The sequence below is a fragment of the Felis catus genome, chromosome B3, assembly GCF_018350175.1.
Source record: "Felis catus isolate Fca126 chromosome B3, F.catus_Fca126_mat1.0, whole genome shotgun sequence".
Classification (NCBI taxonomy): domain Eukaryota; kingdom Metazoa; phylum Chordata; class Mammalia; order Carnivora; family Felidae; genus Felis; species Felis catus.
In genome coordinates, this window is record NC_058373.1 from 43047670 (window position 1) to 43072111 (window position 24442).

The window sequence follows — 24442 nt, forward strand, 5'->3', positions numbered from 1 at the left end:
ACAGGGGCTAAGGCTGTGTCTGAGCACAGAGCCAGGGGATGCTTGCTATCTTTAATACAGACAGAACTTAGCTGGCCTGAGGAAGATGCAAGGTGAAACAACAAAAGGAACCTGTGTTAAATTAGAGAATGCTGGTTCTGTAACCATTTAGTAGTGAATACACTGCCTATATAAAATATGTACCCTTCATGTTGCAGTAGATTAGACCTAGGGTTGTTAGCAGGCAGACAATAGGAGGCAGAGCTAGTTCAGGGTAAAGGAGGAGGAGAGCTGTGGTCCCAGCCTCAGCTGCCCTCTGGGAGGAGCAGCATTAAGAATCATCATTGGGTCCTTTGTATGAGGATGTCCCTGGTTTCTGCTACAGACTCACAAGAATGGTTCCTGTTAGTGATGGATCCATGGAGATCCGCAGATCTGAGTCAAGAGTTAATAAATTAGGAGAAGTAAAACTGGACTTTATTGGAGGAAGAATTTATTTTTTTCGAAATTTATTTATTTATTTTGGGGGAGGGAGAGAGAACGTGAGCATGGGAGGGGCAGAGACAGAGAGGGAGAGAGAGAATCCCAAGCAGGCTCTGCACTGTCAGCACAGAGCCTGACTTGGGGCTTGATCCCATGAACCGTGAGATCATGACCTGAGCCAAAATCAAGAGTTGGACACTTAACTGACTGAGCTACCCAGGTGCCCCTGAAAGAATAATTTATTAAGTAGTGAATATAGACCATGAAGCCAGAAAGGACACTTAGCCCAAGTTAAGGCTTTCTAAAAATCTCACTTTGACATTTTACATGAACATCTACCTGTCATCACGACTTAGAATGCCCGTGAGATAGTGCGGACTTGTTTACTGGTCTTTTCTAAGACTTAATGTGGCCCAGGAGTTTAGAATCCATGTCTTCCTGCTGGATTCAAGCAACTGATACTCAAGTGATGAGATAGTCTTGTAGGAATAATAACAGTAGAGAAACCTGTCTCTTCACTCCCCATTGCCTTAATGGGGCCATGGCAAGCTTCACAATCAAGTTTCCAATCTTCTCTATGTCTAGGCCTTTGCCTTCCCTGCCTCCAAAGGCCAGTCATACCAGGCTACCCTATGGTTCCGTTACTTTATCTTATTTTCATTTTATGGAAAGAAACTTCTCTTGAGTGACCCTGCCCCACTCCCTCTCCCTTTGTTCCTGCTCTTTGGGCATTCACACCTAGCCCTGTTACTTCTTTTCAGTGATGATGAGTCATTGTTCACAGGGGCATGCAGATGAAGCAAAACACCGTGGTGGGTTTGCAGAGATGGAGTATACGCTTCACAAATGCTTTTTCCATGTACAGTCAAGCAAGTCAGACTTGTGAACACCACTGAATTTAGAATCAAACTTAACACTCTTTGAGTCTTTCTATCTCTAGGAGAATTTCTTTACAAATGTGTATCTAATAATTGCTTTTCCCTTGTTTCTGATTTTTAAAAGAGACCTAATATTTTGGCACGTAATACACGCAGCTCGTGTTATTTTCTCTTGTCCTTAAGAATATCATGAAATCTATCCTACTCCATGAAGATTTCGTAACAAGTGAAGGCACTTTATAACAAGTGAGGAAATGTTTACTGACCAGTCATTAACAGTGACATGATATGGGTTGAGAGCAGCCTGCCAATGAAAACACAGGACTGTCACCCTCACTCCGCCAGGCCTTCACTGTGTGCCTACTGGGCCCAGCACTCCATTTGTAGAAGAGGGTATATTTTCTGGAGAAATGAGCAATATTCAAAATAAGGTCAAAGGGACTCAATCTGCAAAACAGAAGCTGCCATCTGATACATTACTCACATTAAAGAAGATCCAAGCGGGAACGTAAGGGCAGTGGCCAGGGAACGACCTCAGGTCAAGGGTGGAAGGGTTCTCTGAGCTAGATACAGTTTCTTTCATCATTGGGCTGCAAGGACTCTAGCCTTTGATAGCAATAATTAAGGGACATGACCCCAATAATAATACTAATAGTAGTAATAGTAATAATAATAAACAGCATAAATACTGTGTGCTGTTCTGTTCTAAGAAACTTACATATTTTTCTCCTATAATCCCTACAGTAACCCCATGAGGTAAGTATTAATATCATACCCATATTACAGGTGAAGGGAACTAAAGCACAGAGAAGTTGAGTGGCTTCTCCATGTAGAAAGGAGCTGAGCTAGGATTTGGATCCGGGCAGTATGGCTGCAAAGCTTCCTCTGCACGATTGCCTCCCTACACAGGGGATGAGGTCAAATCTTTAAGTTTTGAGTTGGTGGTCCTTTTTCTGTTCCCATCCCAAGCAGTGCTTTGTTTTCAGTAATAAGCAATACTTATGTATTATGTATAATATGTAATACTTATGTTTAAGTAATACATGGTGACTCTCGATGAAAGCTGGATGCCAGTTTGTATTGTTTACGCAGTCGCAGGTCTGGAGTTTGGGGGGACGTCCCTAGAAGATACATGGTAGACGTGGCAAATTGGCCTCAGAGTGAGCCAACTATAAGGGAACTGATTTTCTGAAGTCAGTAGAGTCCACAGGCCAAAACAAAAATTGGGATCTTAGGCAAGTGGTTTGACACTTAAACCCTTCCCCTTAGAACTTCTCTCCCACCTGGGCCTGTCCCGCTGGTGGCTCCTGGGGCTGTGTGTTTGGCGAAGCATATGTGTTGAAAAGGCCAGTGTTTCCTTACATTTTATTCAGAGGGAAGTGAAAGGGAAAGATTGGAAATTGAAAAAAAGCACGGTCCTCTTGTTGGGGCAGATCAGCCAAAGGAGAGGCCAGAGTCCTGCTCACACCTGCCACCACACTGCCTCCCACAGCCTTCCCAAGCAAGCCCCCTCTGAGCTTTGGCATTACTGGTGGTGTCCTCTCCCTGCATTTCAGCCTGCTGTGATCCCTCATGAATCCAGGGTCCAGCTCAAGGCTTTGCTCTTCTGGGATGCTCCCCCCCCTCCACTTCCCCATTCCTCCCCATTTGCCCTTCCTGGAGCCCCTCGACATGTAGTCAGAAGCACAGAGCTCCAGGAGGTAGTTTGCTCCCCCTGGTGGCTCAGTTCTTCTGCTCTGTATCAGTATGCACATCTGGAAGGTGGAAACTGTGACTTTGGCATGCTCTCTCAGCTTCTTCACTGTACTGGCCCACTGTCTACTGGTCAGTGTTTCTTTGCACCCACACATTTCAGCATGGGGTTTGTAATCTCTGGATTTGGAGTGTGTGTACGGGGAGGGGAGACAAAAGAGAAGCTTGAGAGGAAAAAAGGTGGCTTGCTTTGGGAGAAGAGAGATGCTTTCCTAATGAAAGATAAAATGGCCAAATGGGGGTAGGCTTGTGCCCCTGAGATAAGAGGAAAGGTCATTTATTTAAATGGTAAATGGCTAGAAATGCAGATTGGATTTATAAGGCGTCTACAAATCCATAAAAAAGCTTGCACACAGATGCATGCATAATAATCCCGAATTGGCTATGAAATTTATCTTCATGAGTAAAGAGAGGAGGGACTGTTGATTCTGTTATGATTTTTACCCCATCTTTCCGAAGAAGACAGGATTAATACCAAGAGAGATAAATCATGATGTGATTTTTGTATATATGCACAAAGCAAACACAATGAATATTTGATTTTCTTCAACTTCTGCAGGGCTAAATCAATTTGAAGAGATAATGGTAGAGGATTAAGTTATTGGAACGTGTGTAACTATAAAGTTTTGAATACAGTTAACTCACAAGTTATTACAATTTCAGTATAACATCTGTTATCGTTGAAATAGCAGATGTGTTGTGTATTGTGAAACTAAGGGAAAATTGGATAGGCATACGTTTTTCAAAAGAAGCCAGGCTCATATTAAATTATTTCTGAAATACAACACTGTGAAAATTATTGCAAAGGGCAGACTGACTGAAAGGGTGTCCTCAAAATGAGGCTATATCACGAATAATGCTATTAATAGAAAATCACCTTAAAATACAAGGCAAGTAAAATGTTCTGTGTCTTGCACTACAAAAGTAGAAAGAAGGGAAGTTATCATACTTAAGGACTTAGAAAAATTTAAAGCCACAGAATGGAAAATAACAATTCCTAAAGGTGGGCATGGTGTAAAGAATGATGATTTCCCAACTCTGCGGTCCTTGCTCAGTGTCTTTGATTACATGCCTTTATTACAGTAACTACACTCCAAAGTCTTCATAGTCAGTGAATTATGTCCACCATCCTTTCAGCAATCCTATTTTCTGAATCCAGAGTTGGGACATGGGACATGTGCCTTAATGAGAACATGCGGGTGTGCAAGAATGGGGGAAGAGGATATTTGCCATTGAGGTTTCCTCATAAAATCCAGAATGTATGGTCACTTTCCTTACATTGCCCAGCAAAGTGCTGGTCTTAAAGCCGAGACTCAGAAACCATTTATTCATGGATCTGAATTGCAGCCTGCTCTTTGCCAAGTGCCGCCCTTGAGGCACCTCTGTGAGTTTTCTGATTATATTATCGTGATTGCATTATTAGTAGCATTCAGCTTATATTTTGTCTAGAGTCTCGGAATTTGTTGCTACATTTTAATTTTTTTTCTCCACCTGTCCACCGTAGTGCTTTTCTGTTTTGAAAGGTTTGGGGGGAAATGAATCCCACTGTATTCGTATTTATCAAGTTTCATGGTCAGGAAAGAATATACCAGAAATGTGAGGTTGGAGGTAGGGGGAGATCTAATTAAGCTTGACTCGGTCTGGTTTTCAATTCTACTACCGTTGACAGCTCGCTCCTAGGAGAAAGAGGTCCCAGTTGGTCTCTACCACAAAAAGGTTTTTAATAAAATATTCAAGAGAGCTGAGGACCTTTAGAATGGGTAATTTTATTCAACATACACTATGATCTTCCTGCTGGTTGTGGGCTCTGGACCAATACCCAGGAGCTTCTCTTGGAGTGCATGGCTATTATGCATTATGTTAGAGTATTCTGTGAAAAGTCAATTTACTCAGAGTCAGATACACCATATTTTAACTTTGAGACTAAAATTGTCTCTGGGGTTTAGTTTGCTGCCATGATTAAGTTCTTACTGTTCTGCAAATCATAGATTTATTTTTAACTGCTTCAGTGCTACATTTTTTGAAAGGCTAATGAATGGTTAAAAAAGAAAGAGAAAGAAAAAAAAACACTCAGAAAAATCTAGGACTCAGGAAGAATGCTCTGATAAAGTGCAAACTTTCATTAAATAATGCCTGTAGTGAGTTTACCTGCCGTTGGCTTTGCCTCTGGTTTCCAGAGCCTGCCTAACCAGGCCTAGGACTTAATGAGGTGGCTCCCTTCAGTGTCTTAGACACTTAGCTCTCAAAAATCTCTATCTACAAACCAATTTTTCCCATCCATTACGAAACGAGCAGGAGAAATTGAATGCGTGGGTTGAAATCCCTGTTAATCAATTGGACTATTCCCCCTGGGTTGTAGTTGAAGAGCAGGTTTTCATTATCTCCAATAATTAGCATCATCTTTTTTGAAATTAGCTGAATGGACTGACACAGTAATCTGTGGTGGATATGTCATGTGTCTTTCCATTATTAACTTTTTTGGGAGGAGGGAAGAGGAAGTAGGGGAAGAAACCGACTATGGGAATTTTTTTCTTAGTGGCATTTAACGTGAGCATGTGGTGGGGAGTGGGGTCTGTTTTAGATGATCTGAAAGCATAACGAGCATGACTTTGGAGGTCTAATCAACGGCTTGAATCCTGTTCCTACAGTTTACTTGGTGAGTGAAATTGAGCAAGTTACTTACCTCTCTAAGACCATGTGTCTGCCTCTGTAAAATGGAGATAATAATAATGCCTTCCTAATAAGGTTATTGTAAAGATTAGATGAGAGAGTGCATGTAAAGCACTTAAGAAGTTACTGGCACTTAGTAAATATCCAATACATTGTAGCTACTATTATTGTAGCTTTATTACTTCAGGCAGCTGTCGTATTAAGTAGAAATTCTTTTTTATTCATCATGTATTGAGAGGTTCACTTAACCACTATGCTCAAGACTCCTGATGAGACCCTGAGAGGCATAGAGAGATGAATCCATTGCTCTCCTAGGGGGATCAGAGGTGGTCAGAAATGATAATGGCAGAAGGCGGGAGGTGACAGGTGCCACAGAAGACGAACAGGGCAGTGTCTGGTTCCATCAGGGGGAACAAGCCCCTAATGGAACAAAGGGGCTAATGGAACAAGCCCCTTCCTTGAGTGGTTGATGACAGAGGAGTGTGAGACAGTCACAGAGTGATTCTGGCTGTGGTTCCTGGCGGCAGCGGCCCGAAGCCTAGCTTTCTTTTCAAGGGTGTTATGGACTGAGTGTTTATATTCTGACCTCTAAATTCATATGGTGAATCCCCAACACCCCATGTGACAATATTTGAAGGTGGGGTCTTTGGGAGGTGATGAAGTTTAGATGAAATCGTGAGAGTGAGGACACTCTGATGGCATTAGTGTCCTTATAAGAAGAGAAAGAGACAAGAAGAGGTCTCTCACTATCTTTCTCTGGCACATAAAGACACAGCAAGAAGGAGACTGTCTGCAAGCCAGGATAGGGCCCTCATTAGGAACCACATCTGCTGGCCGCTCAGTCTTTCACTTTCCAGTCTCTAGAAACATGAGAAACAAATGGCTGTTGTTCAAGCCACAAAGGCAGAGGGTTTCTGTGAACTTCGTGTTATCCTTTTAACAAGTCCCTTCTCTGATGTCATCAGCCAGAGTCCACTGCTGCTTGCCACCGAGAAGCTGACCAGTGTGCCCCTCGGTGGCTGGATCTGCATTCTGAGGGTGTGGCACAGCTTGGGTCTCTGGTCCTCTCTGCCTGCCTTCTTTTTCATCCTACTCCAAGAGGCTAATTCCTTCAGGGTTTCCCACTCTTCCAAAATGGGGAATCTGAATGGCTTAGTTAATGACCACTGGGCAGAGTGGGGCATCAGACCTCCTCACTGGATTGTAGTCAACTTGGAGATCGGGCCACCCTCAGCCTAATTAGGGACAAAGTCGTGCTGTGCACAAAGGGGACATGTTCCCTGACAGGGCTAGTGAACATGGTAGGCACCATGATTGACTCTTCTAGTGCAGTTTTCATCATCTAACCTAAATCGAGGCATAAACTAGCAAGATACAGGGAGGAGGGAATCCAGGGCTGGGTGGCATAACTTGGAAGGGCTTATCAGAGAGAGATACCAACTCCACCAAACTCCCAATTATAATGGCTCAGATGTGATGGATGGAAGTCTATTTCCCACTTATGTAAAGACCTACATGGGAGTTCCTAATTAGTGGGTCTCCCCCCACCCCCTAGGCAGGGATCAAGGATCAGGACCCTTCCATTATAGGGCTTTACTGTCTTCAGCATATGGCTTCCCAGGTCTCCATGCTTACTTGCACTGAACTAGAAGGAGGATTCCACATGCAGAGGTTTTGTTTTGTTTTGTTTTTTGTTTTTTGTTTTTAAGTTTATTTATTTATTTTGAGAGAGAGACAGGGAGAGTGTAAGCAGGGGGAAGGCAAGGGGGACAGAGGATCTGAAATGGGCTCTGCACTGACAGCAGAGAGCTCGATGCGGGGCTCGAACCCACGAACTGCGAAACCACAACCTGAGCCAAAGTTAGACACCCAACCAACTGGAGCCACCCAGGTGCTCCCACATGTAGAGTTTTACAAGCCAGGCCCAGAATTGGCACCGATCTTTTCCATTCACATTCCATTGGCTAGCATGAAGTCATGTGGCCACTTCTAAATGTAAGAGATGTAGGGAAATGTAGTCTAGCTGTGAGCCAAGGAAGAAGAAGCAATGGTTTGGCACATAGCTAGCTAACCTCCTGAGTCTCGAGCTGGGGCCTGAAGACTAAGAAGGATCTGAATGGATGGAGATGAGGGGATGATATCTCAGATAGCAGCAGGCCTGAGGACTGGAGTATGGAGAGCGAGAAGAGAGAGCTGGCTGTGAGGAGCTCAGAATGGAAAATTAACCTCTTCTCACCAAAGTTCCTGGTCTGAGATTTTAGTATCTCAAATCAAGAAACAGTGCTGTGGTTGAAGATGCTAGCTTGGGACCCAGAACACCTGGTTCAAATCTGAGCTCAGACACCTATCAGCTGTGGTATCTTGGATAACCTCTCTGTGCCTCATTTTCCTCATCTGTGAAATGAGGATAGAAGTACTGTCTACATCCTAGGCATGTTGTGAGGATTAAAAACAAATTAAAACCTATAAAAGGTACAGAAGAGTGTCTGGAATATAGTACAATTCAATAAATGTTACTACTTTCTTTTAAAACACTTTTTTTAGGGTTTATTCATTTTTGAGAGAGTGAGAGAACGAGCGCAAGTGGGGAAGGGGCAGAGAGAGACAGAGACACAGAATCTGAAGCAGGCTCCAGGCTCTGAGCTGTCAGCACAGAGCCGGACTCAGGTCTCGAACCCATGAGCCATGAGATCATGACCTAAGCCAAAATCGGATGCTTAACCGACTGAGCCTCCCAGGTGCCCCAAAATGTTACTACTTTGACTCTTTCTCTGTATATGTGTGCATTGTGTGTTTGTGTTTAAATTATAACACCACGAGGACTTAGCGAAATCAGGGGTAAGGGAGAGAGACGGGAAGGTGGGCAAGGGATTCGACTTCAGCTTTGTATTTTAGTCACCAACTAATAATGTCACAACACTCTTATTAATCTTATTAATCTTAGTACCTTAGACAGGCAGTGCTTTCTTCTGATTGCCTTTTCTGTCTCACCAGTTATCAATTGGTTCTTTAGTGACATTTGGTTATACATTTTGTATTTTGTGTTATGACATAAATGTCTTCTCTCTCCCACCTTTTGTCTGAAATTTGGCTCGTTTGTACAAAAGATATAATGATGCTCATTAGTATTGGTAGCACCCAGCTGCTGCCGGCTTCCTTAGAGCAAAGCCCCACTCATGCAGGCCTTTATTTCAGTGGGGTGTGCTGCCCATTAATGCAAGGTCATTGCCAGTTCCTGCTCTGTTTTCCCCCTTCCTCTCTGTGCCCCTTCTGGCTTGCCTGTGCTATTGCCCAGTGAGCTGCTTTCCATGGTCAAAGACCACCTTTCACCCAGTCTCCTCACTCGGGCTGCAAGTTCTTGGGGTCCTATGGAAATATCCCCAAGCCAGCAGCTGCTCCCAGGGCGAGTCTGACAAGTCACACCACCAGCTGTCCGGAGGGGCGGAGCGGCAGCCTCGAATAAGGTGATGGGTAATGGGCGCTGACGTTTGATGAACTACCTCTCCGCATTCTAGCTTCACAGAGAGGCCGGGTAGAGTGGGTTTGCCAAGTTCTCAAATAAGAAAACACTGTGTTTCCACTCGACTTCACATTCGGAAGTAAACTCGCTGGGCAACTTCTTATACGAGGCTCATGTAACTTTAATGCCTCGTCTTGGCATTGTTTACTTGCCTGGCCGGTACTGGCCCCTCTGCGTGGCCTCCTGGAGGACAGGATTTGTTCCATGCCTCGAGGGCATGCCGTCCCAGGTCAGCAGATGGCCTTCTGATTACTATTTCCAGCCTGTCTTACCTGACCATTCCCTCACTGTATGAACAGCTGTTTCCTTCACTTCAGTGCTGCCCAACCGGATTGGTGATTTTTCTTCTGCCCTTTTGTTTGCACCGAACATAAATCTTCCTCTTTTTCTGACCTGGCCTGCAGTTCCATCCACCTGTGCCTGCCTTGAGCAATATATAACTCTCGCCAGGTTCTGTTTCTTTTGCCCACTTGAGCCTATAAACCAAACTTTCTTCTTCCTTCTGCCCCCTCTCCTGGGCTGATTCAGCACTCCTTAGCACCTGGCTGCCAGTTAACACTTAACCACAGAAAATACATTATTTTATGGATCTGACCTGAACTGGAAACTTCTGACAGAATAAGATATGCAACAGAAATCTCAGTCCCATTGGCCTCCTTTCTCTCTTTTTCTGGAGTCTGAGGAGACACAAGTTACATCAGGTTAGCAGCGACTGTGCTAATTGAAAATGAGTTAATTAAATAACTCGGTATTTCAAGCTGTCAAAATACAGCCAGTCAATGGAATCAATCCAGTTAAATGTTTAACCATGGTCACAAAAATTGGACATGAAGTTAAGAAGAAAGGGAAAGGAACCTGTGTTCCTAAGAGGGCGCTCTTCTGGTTTCTAGACTATGACTAGTCAAATGCTATTGATTTTTCTCATTGTTACAACTGTTTCAGGGTGTTTGGCTTTATAATTTTATTTTAGTTTTCTGCTTTAGAGAAGAATCCTGCAACACGTTTTCTTGTTGCCCTCTTTTTATTGAAGGTGTAAAATGCTCTCAAAACATTGTTTCTAACTTCTAGCTGAAAACCAAGAAAGTGAAGTATTCATGCAATTAAGTTGTAGCAACAGGCTGGTCAGAAAGAGGGGACTCAGCTGTGGTTATAGTAAGTTTGCAGTGAAATGAATGAGGCCCTCTGTTACATTATGGCTAGAATCTACCAAACACATCCTCTATACACGTGACATAGGTGATACCTGGTTGAGAATGTTTTGCTACCTTTTCATTTATTCTGGATGTTAAGCATGTAGGTTTTAAAGATCAATCGTTTCCCGCTAGCACACCCCCCACCCCATCATTTTTGCTTTGCAGTGGGCCAAGAATTGGTGTCTAATTAAAACCCAAGTGTCCAAATGAGAGTTTAATTGGTAAGGAGAGCATAAGGAATGCCTTCAAGTTGACTTAGGCCGAATTGACAGGGCAGCAATCACATCTGGGTGGAAAATTCTGACAGTCCATCCATTTGGGAGGTCTCTTTCACCTCACAGAATTGGCATGTTGAATCCATTCTGCTTGAACTAACTGATCATCCCCTTTCTTTGACAGAGCTGAATAACAGCTTATGGCATTTGTATGGTGGTTTTTATTTTTCAGTGTGTTTTCATGTGTGTTATCTCTCTTGATCCTCATATTAACCCTGTGAGATAGGTATGTCAGATATAACTTACCTATTTTATGTGTAGAAAGAGATTCAGAGTGGTTTACCTGGCTTGTGTGGGGTTATGAAACTAGTTAGTATTAGAACGAGATTTCTATGTTGAACATACTGATTCCTAGTCCAGTGAATTATTTTCATTTCACACATATTTTAAAAGGTATACTCTTTGAACTTTAAAATTTTTTTAATGTTTGTTTATTTTTGAGACAGAGCATGGACGGGGGAGGGTCAGAGAGAGAGGGAGACACAGAATGGGAAACAGGCTCCAGGGGTTCCAAGCTGTCAGCACAGAGCCCAACGCGGGGCTTGAACTCACGGACTGCGAGATCATGACCTGAGCCGAAGTCGGACGCTTAACCGATTGAGCCACCCAGGCGCCCCTACTCTTTGAACTTTCAGAAAACTAACACATAAGGACAGTGAACTTAAACCTATGTAGAACTCTTACCCCGACAGCAAAGCTCACGTAATGAGGTAAACTTTGTGGTTTGAGTCTCTAGTGACAGACCTCTGGCCCTACTGGATCCTGAAGTGCGAGCTGTGTCACCAAATCAAGAGTACATTATGGTTTTGTACTGTGGTTTTGACTGTGGTTTTGATTCTAAGACCAAGACACTGTTGATAAACAACATCTTTCTTAAACATTTATAATGCATATATGGTACTTACATTATTTGTCAAGTAAATAGAACATTCATTTATTCAGAATAGCAAGTATTTTGTTGTTAGTGGGTAGGAGTATCAAACCTGATGGATGACAGGGACAGTTGAGCCATTTGGTTGGATCTTTCTACTTTCAAGATGGGAAATGAAGACCAGAGAAGCAAAGTGACTCGATCAAGGTCTTGTGCTATTCGACTGCTCTCTCAGGTCACCTGCCTTTCACTGTGTTGCCTGTTTACCACGGTGTTATTTCGGTAGTGTGAACCTGACCACCCAACCTCATGGAGGTAGATAGAAGCCTCCCTGGGGAAACCTCGGGTCCCTCTCCCAGTGATTGTATGTACAAATAAAGTCACTATATAATTATAGTTAGTTTTAAAAGCATGGGGTTTAGAGAAACAATTATCAAAATATTTGAATTAATTACGGATGCAGCAATATTCTTCTGTATTGGAGCTTATTTAATATTGTGCTACCTCACTAGAAGTTAAGATCATAAGCTATTTTCTTTGCTGGTTAGGTTCCTGGAACAACACATTTCACATATTTAAAATAATAATAACAAATATGTAGTGAGATCTTATCATGTCCAAGTACTTTGATTATATTTTCCCATTTAATTCTCTCAAGTACCCTCTGAAGCTGATACTGTTCTGATCTCATCTGACAGAGCAGGAAGCTGAGGCTACCCCCTCTCTAAATGGTGTTTTGATTTAAATCAACACAGTCTGACTATACAACCTGCATTTTCAAACATTGCTGTTCAACTAACTTAGTCATATATCAAAAAGAGTTTCATGAACTTCTCGTGACGTTTGATTTCTCTAATGACCATGAAATGGACTGCAAATTAAAATATCATACGTTGCTTAATATTTTCTGCTAAGGACTTCTGGATTTGGAAACCAGGTAATGCAAGGGGCAGATGCCCCCCTGAATGAGCTCAAGAGGGTTCTCCAAGGGCACTGACCGCACACAAACATCTTGTAGAAGGATTCCTGGGTGTGAAACTTCTCTAGCAAGTTCTGTATCTCTAAGGAAATTTCTTGAGGCACCTGGGTGGCTCAGTTGATTAAATATCTGACTCGTGATTTTGGCTCAGGTCATGATCCCAGGATCATGGGACTGAGCCCTGCATCGGGCTCATCTGGAGCCTGCTTAAGATTCTTTCTCTTCCTCTGCCTCTCCCCCCAGCCTCTGGCTTGTGCGCTCTCTAAATTAAAAAAAATATTAAAAAATAAAATAAAGAGAAATTTCTAAGCACACATAAGGAGTTGTCCGTTTAAGAACCTCTTTTATAATCTGGACACTTGTTTTAGAAGGTAATGAAGACATACACTTAAAAAGATAACAGTATGGAAATAGGTTTTTATGCCCATTTTTCTGTTTTCATTTGTTTATAAATTAGGAGTAGGGCAATAGAGTTACATCTTTTTTCCTGTTTTATTCATTGTCTAGATGTCATCACCCAGATTTTACCTCTGATCGCTGAGGATTCAGTGTGAACCATCACAGCACAGGCAGGCTGCCCATCTCAGGTGAGAGTACTTGGAATAATTAGCTTTTGATTTTGCAACCACACCAATTTAATAAGGAAGAACCCACAGAGAGCTTAATCAGCCTCACAACGTCTCTTTTACAACTCCATTTTCCCTTGACTTACCACCAGCTCTTTCAATAAACATGAGCTTGTGAAAGAAAAAGCTACATAAAATTTTATACTTCTCATATTCTGTTTTCCTTTTTAAGTTGCAGACTCAAGCCTGATTGTACTGCACTCCAACCAAAAGACCCCCTCAGGCAAGAAACACATTTATGGAAAGCTATTTATAAGGTTTAAATTATCCATATTAACATTCTTAAGATTCACCAGTGTGGTTTCTAGATGCCAGGTCCAATCCACAGTGACGCTTCAATGTTGGGTTGTATAGTTGACTGCATAGACTCTCTCCGGAGGAAAATGTGGAGTGAAACCATGGGGCTGGAAGACCCCCAGAGGAGTTAACTAATCTATCCCCCTGCCTCTGGCAGGACCAAAAGCAAAACCCATTTAGGTACCAGTACACGACTATATGCTTGTTTTGCTTGTGAAACCTGATTGGCTCCATCTCTTTCCATTTTTTAAGTGAAAGCTGTAGGCAAAGTATGAGAGAGAAATTTACTTAGTATATATAGACACACATGTATACAGCCCACCCTTGATCATTAAGTATTTATGAGACTTCTCCTAATATTAAAACGACAGCATTAGGCCCAGAGAGTTAACCTAGTGTAGGTAAAAACACAGTGTACGTTCACGAGGAGCTTACAATTTGGTTACGAAGACATGACATACATTAGGAACATTCACATTTCAATTCTGGACAGCACTGGCTTGTGTTGACATAAGGATTAGAGACCTCATGTGTACTAGTACTGACGGTTCTAATCCCATTCACTTGGATTTCTAGGTCTTGTATACTTTCATGTCCTGGAATTCATTCACAGCATTTTGAAATTACAAAAACTTGATTTTACGGAGGTTAGAGACATCCAATTTTTCTATCTTGAATTCTTTCCCAGAAATGTGTCTGCTCTCTCTATCCCCACCTCGCTGCTAGAAATCACCAGTTGAACTGATGTAAGACGCCCAGGAAGGCAGGACCCAGATCTCCATATAAGGTTTTAGTTCATGGTGTTCCCTTGGGCTAAAGGAAACTTTTTTAATCGGGTAGAAATGGTTAATGGTCCCTCACTCCTGTCTCTCCTCAGGTAGGGTCAGCAGACTCCTACTTGGGTCAGAGAAAATGGAATTAGAGGGAAAGCTAGGTAGAAAAGTAACCCTTCATTAATTCATGCACTCATTCAGTGGGCTATGATGGACTAGACTGTGGGGCTACAAGGATGGATGGCCCTTAGCTCTTGTTTGTGAAGAGCTCACCCCTGACACTGTGGCAAAGGGCAAAGGGCAATTAGAGAGACAGGGACGAGGTGTACTGTGGGAGCCAGGAGGGAAAATGATTATATCAGCAGGATATCTGCAGAAGGTTTCATAGATGTTGTCACATTTAAACTGGACTTTGAAGGAGAGGAGATTTCATCAGAGGGAGAAGGTGCAAGAGGCATTCTAGACAGAAGGCACACTGTGTGTAAGGTAGTGGGTCTGGAGCAGGGTGCGGTCAGAGAAAGTCAAGCAGAAGAGGACCCGTGGAAAGAGGGTGAACTTGGAAGAGCAGTTTGGTGGCCACATTACAAAAGTCCTTTTAGAAAGCTTGGTTTTGGGGATGTGGATCTGACCCAGAGAGAAGGAGGGTGACAAGGAATGGGAGTCAAATTAAGCTCTTAAACAGGAAAGAACATGTCTAGGTTCATGCTTTGGGAAGATACCTCCGGCAGCTAGCGTGTGGAGGAAGTACTGAGGTGAGAAAAGCCCAGAACAGGGAGACTGGCTTGGAGGCCATCGCAATCGTCCAGTGAGAGGTGAGGGTTGAGCCACACTGGAGGGGGAATGGCCTCAGGAGATGGTTGGCATCCTGAGAGATGACAGAATTTAGAGACTGGATCTTGTGGGTGGCAAAGAGAGAGAGAGCTGGGGAAGTGCTCTGTTTCTCACCAGATTTGGGAGATAAAAGTATTGTGAGAAGAGGAGCAAGTCTGGAAAGGATGGATGTAGAGCCAAGGAGTTTTTGAAATCAGTTTAGTGGTAGATGACTTGTATTCATGGGATTAGTAGTGGTGATATTCAATTTGGCTGAAAATATAAGATTATAGGGCTGGGGAGGGACACCTAAGTGGGACAAGACAATTAAGCTCTCTGTGGATGACTGAATGGGGGTTGCAGTTTGGGGAAATTCTGTTGCTGGGGGAGTCTCCCTGTGTACATCCCCAGAGATAGTTGTTTGATCATTAGTCTCAGCCTCACTGTAGTTAGTGTGGGTCGACACTTCTCCAGTTTTGATTTGTTTTGTTTTGTTTTGTTTTGTTTTACCAAGATGCCCCTCTGTTACAGGGAAGACTTGGGTCTAGGGGGCAAGGAGAAGTTTTCTTTCAAGTGCCTGTTTTATCTGAAAAATATATTTAATGCCTGAGCCCTGTTACATAAAATATCCAAGTTTACTTTGATATAAATTATGTTTTAAATTATTTACCAGTTACATTATGCATGTTAACTACCCCCACCTGAATCTATGCATATCCAGGGAGATGCACCATGGTTATCCTATCCTTGGGCCCCTTGGCCTGTGACCACCCATGCGCCTTGGTTTGTGAAGCACAGATCTAATCAAGATCTGACCATTACAGTGGTCAGCTCTTCTCCTGTTAGGAAAGAGCCTTCTAATTCCCACATGCCTGAGTGTCAGGTTGCAGTTTCCCAGAATTCCCAAGCCATACCCTCAGGCAGGGTGTGAGCAAATACTGATACTGTAACAAGAAAAAACTCAGAGCTGGTTCTTTTTTTCTTTTCCTTTTTTTCAAAAAAGCCCCACTGGATTATGTATTTGACTTTTTTAACTACAAAGATAAGACACAGATAAAAAAATGGAATAATATACAAGTGCATGAAATATCAACTGTGTGTCTACTTTCCTCCTCCTACCTTCCCTCTCCCTCTACCCTGCTCCTCAGGGGTGACCTATCTGAATAACTGGGTGTCTTATAATGACTTGCTACTCAGAGTAGGGTCAAATGACCTGCAGCATCAGCCTCAGCTGGGAGCATGTGAGAAATGCAGAGTCTAGGCCCTACCTCAGCCTACTGAATCAGACTCTGCATTTAAAAAAAAATGCTTGTTTATTTTAAGAGAGGCAGAGGGAGCACTAGAGGGGGAGGGGCAGAGAGAGAGAATGGGAGAGAGAGAATCCCAAGCAGGCTTCACGCTGTCAGTGTGGGGCCTGTTGTGGGGCTCAATCCCACAAACCGTGAGATCATGACCTGGCAGAAATCAAGAGTCAGATGCTTAGTTGACTAAGCCACCCAGGCACCCCCAGAATCTGCATTTTAAGAAGATCCCGAGTTGATTCCTATGCACATTCAAGTTTGGGGAGTGAACTTTTTGTGGAACAAGGAGAAGAAAAAGTTTCTTTCCTCTCTCTACATGTAGGGAGGTCTAGTTTTTGGATCCCCAAATCTTGCTGTCCTTGAAGCAGGGGGGTCAAACTGCAGCTGACTCTAGAGCATTATCTCCATTCCACAAGGGATCGGTCCCCCCCCCCCCCCCCTCCTTGGGCAAGGGGGCACCAGTCAATCTGGCTATTTGCAGACCCCATCCATTCCTTGGGCTCTCCCTGCCCTCAGATTTGTAGGAAAACAAAACAAACAAAACAACAGACGGAATAGTTCCCAAGTTCTGCTTTCTGATGAGCTCCTCAGCTGTTCACCCTCATTTGGACAGAATTTAGCTCTCCCAGTGTTATGCAGAAGCCAGTAGGGAAGGAGGAAGACCAGCTTTTTGTGAGAAATCACCCAGAGTCCCTGTGTGCCATGGCCACTGCTGAGGAGCGTGTGGCAGGGTTGCAGGTAGAGGTGTTTCTTCAGGGCCTAGAGTGAAGAGAGAAAAGCAGACACTTCATAGGGAAGACTCCCAAATTCACTATAGAATTTTACATACTGGAGGGAACTGAGTTTGTGTACTGTTGGCATGGATCCGGGGCACCTGGGTTATAAAGCTTCTAGTCAGCCCTTCAGGTCTCCAACGCAGTGCACTTGATTGTGCTGGTTGCGTTGGTTGTGGATCTTGGGATCAGGCACAACAGTCTGCCCTTCTCCTTTGTGTGGCACTGGCTACCATGGAAGCAGTGTGCTAGGCGATCTAAAACAGTTGCATAGGGCTAAGCCGTGGCGAGGACCACTGCACCTGGTTCCTCTGCACATGCAGAAGGTCTCATTGAAGAGATCTGGCAGTAGTAAAACATATGTGAAATTACTAAGAGGATTATGGAAATCAGACACATGAACTTATTTATTCATTCAACACGTAAGTTGAGCATGGAACAAACCAGTGTTTTTCATTGTTTTAAATCCTATACTTTACTTTGATATGCCTAAAATTCCCTTCCTTCACTGCTGGGCTTATGACATGTTCCTTATTAGCTCCTCCACACCTCCACCATCTACATCAAAAATCAATGTCTTCTGTGTATCCTCACCATTGAAGACAATTTTTTTGGACTTCATTTCTGTGCTATGACAATGATGCTTGTGTTTTCATTTTTCAATTATAAAAGCATAATATTGAGTATATTTTCTCAAATACATATTGTCTCTGAATCCCACATAGGAGGTTTGATCCAGGCCTTTAAAGAGTCTCTGTTCTTGGAGAGAATCACTATGGTAGGAATTTATTACAGGTGAATTTCTGGAAATAATTGTCGTATAAAGATCATGCCAGAGATCTCAGAAAAACAAAAAGGCAGCTTCTTCTAACTGATAAAGAAGGTAAGATGAAGGATAGGGCAGACAGTAAAGTTTTGGGTTGTAATCCTTTTTTTCTCAAATACACTTTCTTCCAACACTTGCCTGTATCAAATAGGATGCTGGGAAGGCATTTTGGCTCATTCTGAGTTAGAATTTCAGCCATGCTTGCCAATGTCTGGAATTTTTCTTTAATATGAAGTTTATTGTCAAATTGGTTTCCATAAAACACCCACTGCTCATCCCAACAGGTGCCCTCCTCAATGCCCATCACCCACCCCCATCAACCCTCAGTTTTTTCTCAATTTTTAAGAGTCTCTCATGGTTTGCCTCCTTCCCTCTCTGTAACTTTTTTTTCCCCCTTCCCCTCCCCCATGGTCTTCTGTTAAGTTTCTCAGGATCCACCTAAGAGTGAAAACATACGGTATCTGTCTTTCTCTGTATGACTTATTTCTCTTAGCATAACCCTCTCTGGTTCCATCCATGTTGCTACAAAAGACCATATTTCATTCTTTCTCATTGCCACGTAGTATTCCATCGTGTATATAAACCACAATTTCTTTATCCATTCATCAGTTCATGGACATTTAGGCTCTTTCCATAATTTGGCTATTGTTGAAAGTGCTGCTATAAACATTGGGGTACAAGTGCCCCTATGCATCAGCACTCCTGCATCCCTTGGGTAAATTCCCAGCAGTGCTATTGCTGGGTCATAGGGTAGATATATTTTTAATTTTTTGAGGCACCTCCACACTGTTTTCCAGAGCAGCTGCACCAGTTTGCATTCCCACCAACAGTGCAAGAGGGTTCCTGTTTCTCCACATCCTCGCCAGCATCTAGTCTCCTGATTTGTTCATTTTGGCCACTCTGACTGATGTGAGGTGGTCTCTGAGTGTGGTTTTGATTTGTATTTCCCTGATGAGGAGTGACGTTGAGCATCTTATCATGTGCCTGTTGTCCATCTGGATGTCTTCTTTAGAGAGGTGTCTATTCATGTCTTCTGCCCATTTCTTCACTGGATTATTTCTTTTTCGGGTGTGGAGTTTGGTGAGTTCTTTATACATTTTGGATACTAGCCCTTTGTCTGATACGTCATTTGCAAATATCTTTTCCCATTCTTTTTTTTTTTTTTTAATTTTTTTTCAACGTTTATTTATTTTTGGGACAGAGAGAGACAGAGCATGAACGGGGGAGGGGCAGAGAGAGAGGGAGACACAGAATCGGAAACAGGCTCCAGGCTCTGAGCCATCAGCCCAGAGCCCGACGCAGGGCTCGAACTCACGGACCGCGAGATCGTGACCTGGTTGAAGTTGGACGCTTAACCGACTGTGCCACCCAGGCGCCCCTCTTTTCCCATTCTTTTGGTTGCCTTTTAGTTTTGTTGATTGTTTCCTTTGCACTGCAGAAGATTTTTATCTTCCTGAAGTCCCAATAGTTCATTTTTATAAAATTTTTTTAAACGTTTTATTTATTTTTGAGACACAGAGAGACAGAGCATGAACAGGGGAGGGGCAGAGAGAGAGGGAGACACAGAATCGGAAACAGGTTCCAGGCTCCAAGCTGTCAGCACAGAGCCCGACACAGGGCTCGAACTCACGAGTTGTGAGATCATGACCTGAGCCGAAGTCAGACGCTCAACCAACTGAGCCACCCAGGCACCCCAAGTAGTTCATTTTTAAATAAGGAACCACTTTCTTTTTCCCATTGGAAGTTAGTTTTTAAAGCCCTAGGTCATCCCTCTCAGATAATGAAATTCCTACTGAAGTCTAAATCAATTATTGAGATCTTTCCTTAAAATAAATATTGAGATGGGAGGAAGGAAAGAACACGAGAGTTTTTGTATCTGAAAAAAGGTGGTGGAAAGTTAATGGAAAGAGGAGACACAGGGTTTGGAAGACAGATGTGGTTAGTCTAACCATTATTCCATGGGAGTTTTAGTGTTTGGATATCCTCTGGCGTCTCCTTTCCGTGCATAGATGGTGACGAGCCAACGTGATGTTTCAACTCATTTGACACACAGTAGATGCTTGATAAATGTTGAATGAATAAATGAGTCCTTAAAAATACTACTTGATATCTTCTCTAACTCTTGCTCCCTGTCACAAGGGAAGTAAAACCCAGTGACCAGTTGGCTTGTAACAACACAGGTACTTCAGGTGAGATGCAGAGTTTATCTGGGTATCTTCATCTTAAGAGAACTTTACAGAAAACATAATTTTCATGAAATATCTGTTAGACACATAGAACAAATGTCAGAAGTCAGATTTTAGCTTTGCTGCTGGTACTCTTGTGAAATTCTCCAAGTCTCAGTGTTTCATCTGTAAAACTGTAGTAATGAATTTTTCATAGAGTTGTCATGAGGATTAAATGAGATGTGTAGGGTATGAGGCACAGGGACTGCCACTGTGTAGATGTTAAAAGATATACCATTAGCCCAAAGTTATTCATGATAGGTGTACAGTCAAAATGGGATTTGAGTTCTTGCTAGTTTAAATTCCTTTGGAGTAATGATTGTTAGGCCTTTAGATTCTTTGACAAGTGTTACATTTCAGAACCACGGAGTGGTCCTTTATGGAAACATTGCCTAAGTCTCGGGCAGGGGCACTATTGGTTTTTGACAAGCCTGCTCAGGAATGTGACCCAAATCAGAGGTATAACTCGGAGGCACTGGAACCTCTTCATTTGAGGAAGATTAAGGAAGATGTTAGATTAATGTTTTCAGAAGCCTGTGCTCTTTTAGGACTTGACCTTGTAGTCTTAAAGCTAAATATTCAGGTATCCATGACCGGAGTCATGAGCTTATTAGAAGCAAGGGATTGTGACTTTTTCTTGGTAGCTGCACAGTTTCTAGCCTTGGCATTTCTAGTAGCTGGTAGATACTTGTTCAGTGAATGAATGAATGCCCAAGTAAAGGCTAACCAGAGAAATAAGCTAGGAAGATTGAGATTGCAGATAAGGAACCAATACAGAGAGAGGGAGGCTGGTGATGGATGGGGATAAGATTGGTGGGTTAAATATAAGAGGCAATACAAAAGGTAGGCCAGAGAAAAGTTCATACCCAGGCTGTTTCCCATGGATGTTTTTGTGTTGGTGGTGCTCCAAACTTATGTTCTCTAGGGCAACTGTAGGTTTTCTTGGAGGGCTTCCCCACAGTCAAGTTGGGCATGTATATCCTGCATCCCTAAGGGTAGTTGACTTGAGGAAGGGCTCGGTGTGGGTCATCTGTGGTGCCAGGGTTTCTTAGTCTGACCTGCATAACTGCCTGCTTTCTGTTTGAGTAGGGGTGGAAAGCCTTAGATGACTGGGATCGCTTGTGTGTGAGTCACCTTTGGGCTATAGTCAGCTGTTTCTATGTATGGTAGGCTGGAACTGTGACAAAACATTTGTTGATGATGTCTTTAGTAGTGTTTTTTTTTGTTTTGTTTTGTTTTTTTTAAACACCTTTCTCCTCTTCATGTAAGATTCATTTATTGGCATTGGAAACAAACATTCATCCTCTGGTCTAACAGGTCCAGAAGAGAGGTAAGCCCAGACTATGTAGCATTTCTTTGTTTTTCCTTAGAGACTATTGATTATGGAGAATACAACCCTCGTATATTCATCAAATGACTTCAACAAATCTCATCTCTTATATACTGCCTCCTCTTACCCCTGGAAATAAATCCAGACAAAGTATCACTTCATAACCTAGGAGTTCAAAGCTGTCACCATCCCCACGGCCACCACCATCATATCATCCTTACAGTCACACTCACAGCTTCCTTTTGAGAATCTCGTAAAAGCTGTAGCCCTTCTTCACCAGAAAAAAGCACCCACATACTTGTACTCCAAATCCTGTGTACTATTTAAGGGGATTCACGAAATTGCTGAAACCCTGACAAATACTCTTCATTAAGAAGCCCTGCTTTGAGGGAGTGCCTGGGTGGCTCGGTAAGTTATGCGCCCGGACTCTTGATTTCAGCTTAGGTCACGATCTCACCGTTTGTGAATTCAAGCCCTGCATCAGGCTCTCCTCCGACAGTGTGAAGCCTGTTCAGGATTCTCTTTCTCTCCCTCTCTTTTTCTGCCCCTCCCCCACTAACACTGTCTCTTTCTCTCTCTCAAAATAAGTTTAAAAACTTAAAAAAAACCCCTCTGTTTTGGGGGTGCCTGGGTAGAACCGTGAGTTGAGCGTCCTACTCTTGATTTTGGCTCAGGTCATGATTTCATGGTTCATGGGATCGAGCCCCGAGTTGGGCTCTGCAATGTCATTGCAGAGCCTGCTTGGATTCTCCCTCTGCCTCTCTCTCTGCCCCTCCCCCACTCGTTTGCGCGTGCGCTCACTCTTTCTCAAAAAAAAAAAAGCATTAAAAAAAAAGAAACTCTGCTTTGGACTGATGTCATCCTCTGTGGTATTTATTCTTGGATCTCCATCAGGCAAGGAGACTGTTGATTAACATAGGAGCATCGTGCTGTTCAGCTACATAGTGGGGAAGCTAGGTCCTTGCTAGGAGGAGTTGAAGTCTGCCCTGATTCATGACTTCACCTCTGGGGTGTCACTTACATTAATATGAAGCAAAAATTATTATTTTTAATGAAGGTGGAACCTTTAAAAGTAATACTTATGAATATGTAATAAAAAGTTAGTCTGGGTTTATTGAAGTAACAGATACTTCCAGTGAATATTAATGAGGTAATATGAGACCAACAGAGATAGTGGGTTATAATATCAAAGCACTGAAACTGAAGAAGATAAATTTTAACAAAATTATTAAAATAATTGATGCTAGTATAATTTTTATATGTTCCAAATTTTTAAGGGGCACAAAATTGCTTTGGAATTCAAGGTCAGCAGATTATGTGTTTAAATGCCAGCTCAGCTACAACTATGCCATTACTAACTTTCACTAAGTATTGAAAAATCTATGTGAGGTGTATTTCGATTTCCCAATTTTGCTCTTTTTAAGGGAGAAAAGTTAAAAGGCGAATCCATCACCAGGCTGGTATTTAAGCTCGTAATCAAGATGACCAGCATAACATTTAAGATACAAGCTGCTGAAAATAATTGATTATCTCATGTACAGTCGATCTCATTAACATATGGCAAAGATTACAGCATAAATACGAGAGTCAGCATAAAATCCACTTGCTTGAAAGTACTAAAAATTATGTTATTAGGTAACCAAACAGATGTCATCTTAATAAAGCCTGGGAATGATTTCCTTATGTTCTTGCCAACTACCTTTCTCTTGTTTTCTTCTCCAATTAATTCTTTTGTGGTGGTCACTCCTCCTCAATACCTAAGTGTTCTAAGTTGACCATTTAGAAAGGTAGAGGTGCCCATTGCTTGTATAACTACCACTTACTAAATGATTATCTCCTAGGTGGGTTTATTAGAGGGATCAGAGCTCCGTTTTGGAAAGTTTTATAATTTTCTACCGCCTCTGCCATCTTCAGGCTAGTTTATTTCACAGGATTGAGAATAAGCATGCGAACTTCTGACTGACTGCTGTGGGGGGTGTGTGTGTGTGTGTGTGTGTGTGTGTGTGTGTGTGTGTGCATGTGTGCTCGCAAATGCTCCCATTTTTTCTCTCCACCACAGGGGTTTAGACTTGCATTGAGAAACTGATGTATATCCAACATTCCTAGATATTTGTAGTAGAAGGATTTTCAGGTGATCATTATTAGTCTATCTTCTTTACAGAGCTACAAATTTGACCTAGTTTCCTTCTATCTCTGTTTGGCTGTGTCTAGTGCTGACTCTATCCTCAGGTTCCACATCATAGTTTCTAGAAGGATATAGACTTCTTCATCATGGTACCAAATGACATCAGCAGTTACAGATGTTCACACAAACAAATCCGGAGGAAACGTGATGGTTCCTTATGGTGGCTCTCCTAGAAGAAAGAGTAATTCCACTTTGCTGGAAACACTTTGGGTCTTATTGGCTCAAACTGGGCTGCCTGCCCATCACTGTACAAATGCCTATGGCTGAGTATGGCATATGCTGAGTGCTGAAGCCCTCAGGGAGATTACCTGTATATCGAGAGTGGAGTGCCCACCTGCTCCATGCACATGGATGATCATGGGGAAGAATTCTTAAGAAAGAGGGAGAATGTGTTCTGGACAGCAAACAGCCAGTTTTCATTTTTTCTTTCCCTTTTGCTCTTATCTGGACATGTAGTTAATGAAATGTGTCTAGGTGTTTGTTATGCCACAGTTGGGGTTTACAGTGGCGGAACCATCAAATGGGGGTCAGGAAAAGGATATACAATATCTTTATGTGAAGGCAGAAAAAATTGTGTCATAATATTCTTTAGGTGAGGAATAAAGTTGTTATGAGTACTCAAAGGTCCCTAAATGCTAAAAGTCAAGATAGAATCAGAGTTTGTAATACCAATAGTTGATGATAATACTACCATAA

The 24442-nt window shown here is 42.6% G+C and overlaps 1 long non-coding RNA gene across 1 annotated transcript in view; it reads left to right on the forward strand.

Moving 5' to 3' along the window:
• The window catches only part of LOC123385909, a 55501-nt gene extending 39010 nt beyond the window's left edge, over window positions 1-16491 (forward strand). Inside the window, exons 2-3 of the long non-coding RNA XR_006599175.1 lie at window positions 13108-13187; window positions 13399-16491. This is a non-coding gene — a long non-coding RNA (uncharacterized LOC123385909). The remainder of the gene's footprint in view (window positions 1-13107; window positions 13188-13398) is intronic.
• Window positions 16492-24442: the final 7951 nt, after the last annotated feature.